Source organism: Phaethon aethereus (assembly GCF_964289735.1).
Source record: "Phaethon aethereus genome assembly, chromosome: 14".
Taxonomy (NCBI): Eukaryota; Metazoa; Chordata; class Aves; order Phaethontiformes; family Phaethontidae; genus Phaethon; species Phaethon aethereus.
The window spans coordinates 7,824,408-7,828,648 of NC_138590.1; positions in this window are offsets into that span (position 1 = coordinate 7,824,408).

Genomic DNA, 4,241 nt, shown 5'->3' on the forward strand with positions numbered 1-4,241 from the left:
GCCTCAGGTTTGTGCAAGGACGCTCAGGTGCCCTCAGACCCGTCAAGCGGAACAAGTGCCAGTGCTCATCCTCCCTTCCCCTCTTGGCCAGGGGCTCCGCTGGGTGAGGATATCGGCGAGTCCGGCCGGCTTACCCCCTTCCCCGGGGTGCTTGGCCTCCCTCTGCCCGTGGTGGGGAGGTGGGGATTCTCTGTGGCCGTGTGTGTCCTGTGGATTCGGCACCGCAGCCTCCTCTGACTGTTCCAGTGGGGGAATTAGGGTTTGAAGGCACGGTGCGCGGTCGGAGAGCAGTGACAATAATCGAATAAGGCATTAGGGGAGATTAAAAGGAAGAAATCCACTGCTAGTTTTGGCATGGAATTAGCAGGGACCCGTTAGGAAATCTGGAAAAGGGCTGGCATCTTGCTGATAGAGATTATGTTAGAAATGGCCTCAGCTTTTATTATGCTTATGGTTCACAGGGAGATTATTATGCAGCTTCTGCATCATTAGAACTTCGGGGGGAAAAAAAAAAAGCCCAAACAAAAACCAACCTTACAGTTTCCAATTTAGTGCGTTTTTTGACCTTTCACAACAGATTTCCTCATGATCAACCCTTCAGAACTGTACAGAAGGCTTGACTGTCTAAAGATGTTGATATATGAACACTGAACAGGAAAAGTTGTTTCTGGTTCAGATTTTGTTTTTTGTTGGTTTGGTTTTTTTTTAATACTAATCTGTTTTCGAGGGTTATATACACAGATTTCACTCGGACTTTAAACCAGGATATTATTAGGACTTTTGTTAGAATTGGAACTCCTTACTTTTAAACCACTGTGATTGTATATCATTACTAATTTTGTCCTGATAAGTACTGACGGGATCATTACTTCAGCAAGTGTGTTAATGTAGTCAGCCTTAAGGGAAAATAAGTTCAGGCTGCTCCAGCTTTTTCTGTGACCTTATTACTTCTTATAAAGCCCATGAATGATGTAGCACCTATATAATTTAGCTACACTGTAAACAAAGCAATTAGGTCAATTTTCTTTCCTCATGGTAATACAGAGGAACAAATAACTAGACCAAAGCAAATTAATTGTTTTGATAAGATTTTATTGCATAAACCACATTTACATTACCACCTTCTAAGCAAATACATTTAATTATCAAGCAATGGAAACTAAGTATTTGCATCAAACTAGGAGAACCATGTGTTAATTCAGCGGTAAGACTAGATGAAGTCCAACACTAGGGATCTGTGCTCAAGTTTTGTGTTTAAGAGAGGCTGTGATGCTCTGAAACTCAGAGAATATAAGAATGTGATTAAAAATACAGGATATCCTTTGTCATTGAGTCCCTCTCCCTGTTGTCATGGGCAGTAGCATCTGGTTGCACACAGCCAGAGCTCTGGCTCTGCCTTTGAACAGTTGTGAACCCAAATTCCCGAGAGGCTTTGGTGCTCTGTGAGTACAACAAAGATGTGATCTCTGTGAATTCATCATGAGCTAGTATAGCTCAGTATTCTTGTTGGTACTTGGAATCATTTTTTTGCATGAATTTATTCACTGATGATAACATTGCATCAATGAAAAATCAAACGCTTGTATGAACTACTAGGTAGAAAAAGGAAAAATAGAAAAGGGAAATCAGCAAATCAGAACCTTCTGGGAGTTATGTTTGTCTATCTGGTCCTGATTTAAAACTTACCAGTTTGAAACTTTACCCCATTTTTCAAATACAATTGATTTTACTGATATGTTTGAAGCTTTCGTGTTCATCACTCTTTTCAGAACATTAAAACTGCATTTAGCATAAAAACACCACTAATACCCATTTTTTCAAATATGCTTCCATTAGAATTAAATATGTAAACACATTTTAAAGTTTTTTTTTTCTTTTTCTGGCTCCATCACTTTATTCATTGCGAAGATGTCTATGTTCTTTGGCTGACTTTATGTCTCCTCTTGGAATAATGTCCTTTTCCTTTTTGAATGAAAGGAAAAAGAAGTCTTGGCAAAATATTAGCAAGAGTATTCGAAGTTCATTCACAAAATGTGCAAGAGAAGCAAACTTTTTAAAATTAAGCACGTCTTGTCCAATCAGCATCCCCCAGCTTAATTGCACACATCCATTTTGTCTCCTTTTAAAAGGTTTGTTTTATCAGTTTCCCTTAATAGGCATCTCCTGGGCATTAAAGGCCCAGTGCTACACTGAGCCACCAACCACTCCTTATTTCCTTCATTTTGCTTTGGTGTGAAGTAGACAAGAACACATTTTCTGTTAATCGTATAATTTACAACTGCCTTTTGTTCAATAGCACCCTGTTCCAAATTAGACTCCTATTATGTAAAAAGACAAACTGTTTCAGAGAGTGAGAGTAGACAAGGATGTGAGTCAAAGGAATGGCACATTTGGTTTTTTTCCCCTGGAAATTGGGGAAGATTAATACATTTACTTTTTGGACCAAGTTGGACCTACAGCGCAGCAGCTCTTCTGGGACATTTGTGATGGTCTTATAGATAAAGCACCTATGTAAGTGCAGGGTTTAAGAAATTTGGGTTTAGATATATGGCCATCCATGGAAGCCTACTTCATAACTTATTTAGACTGGAAAATAGGTGCTTTGTGGAGAAAACAAAGAAAGAAAACAGAGAACAGAAACACTATATGAATTTAAATGTTCTAGGAGTTCACTGTGCTCTGTTTATCCTTTGCACTTAAGATAAGACAGTGATTTGGGATGGTTTGGATAGGTAAACAATTCAGTATTTGCCTTCAAAATAAAAATATAGATCATGACACTTGTCCTCAAACAGGACAGTCGTGTTGAATCCCAGACAACAGTTAAGCGAGGTCTAGCAGTGGCATGTTTGGTTATCCAAGTTTAGTATTGCTACCATAGGGAGCGTAGCACAAACCTCTTGATGCCAGCTTCCCCGCTGAAAAGGATAATTTACAGAAGTAACAAAGTAAATTAGCATGGATTCTGTGCTACACAGCTATTCCCTTTTCAGTCCCTGCACTAGCTTTCATACTGCTACACAGCACTGGGCTTTGCTCTGTTGTTACACTACTGTTAAAATTAATTAATGAATGTTGTAAATAAAGGAGTGCAAGTTGGGACGTGAATGTAAGTCCAAGTGCAGTGAATCAATGAGAGTTTAGAGCAAATACAGCTTAGTGTAATATGTGTATTGAAGAAGCTGGAGGAAAGCATACACAATGCATCAGCTTGAACACTCTGGACTCCCTTAGCTGTCTCTTAGTCTCACTTCTGAGTCTAACCTTGCAATTCTTGCATGGCAGCATGGATCTCTGATGGCAAGGCAGATAACTTGGGCAAGCGGACTGCAGGGTTTGAATGAGTCACGTAATTTCAGTCTGGGATTTCCCTGCAGGAAAATTACATGATAATATTCTTTGTAAGGAATTTGCAGACAAGAGTCAGACACAGGCAAAAAAAATCTCAAAGCCATTCAAAATAGTCCAGCCTGCCTCCTAAAAAGGCTAAAAACAGCCTTTGCATTGTAAAGGCAGTAGAAAGCACTTTACTGTCTGTCGCAGAGACAGATGGTTTCATGAGCTGAAACAGGCTTTGGGTGGATTTTTAAATCTAATTTCTCTTTAACTTTCAGTTAATGTTTTCTCTTTGTGGATTTGGAATTTTCAAGAGTGAAACAATTATATTCCCTTTCTAAGCAGTTTTGAAATTCTTTTAACCAAGAAGTGGTGTACTCTTGTACTTGTTTTCTAATTATGAAGAGAAATGCTCACACTATTGAATGCACAAATTTCTTTATCAAAGAAGATCAAACCACTAGCAAATTTTAATGAGACTGTGGTTATCAGGCCACTTTAAGAATAAAAACAGCTGAGAAAATTATGTGGAAATTATAATTTTATAAGTGATCTGAGCAAGCTTTATAAAGGAATAGTGATCACGCAGACAAAAAGAGAAGTTTCTTGGGAGACAGTTCTCGTGAGAATAGTGAAAATGTTTATCTTATAAAAGTCTTGTCATCAACATATGCTTTGGGCATTTAAGTAAACAAACAATTTGGAAATCTGTTGAGAAAGTGGCATGAACTGGACAACAGCTTGGAAGAAGTGAATGGCAAATTGAGAAATGTGGTGGCAAGATTACACTTTCCAGCTGCTAATTTTATCACCTTGTAGGATGTCATTAGCACTGTGATGAAAGATGATATTTCTGATTCATTTGGAAATACTATTGCTGAAAATTACATGAGTTTTGCAACAGC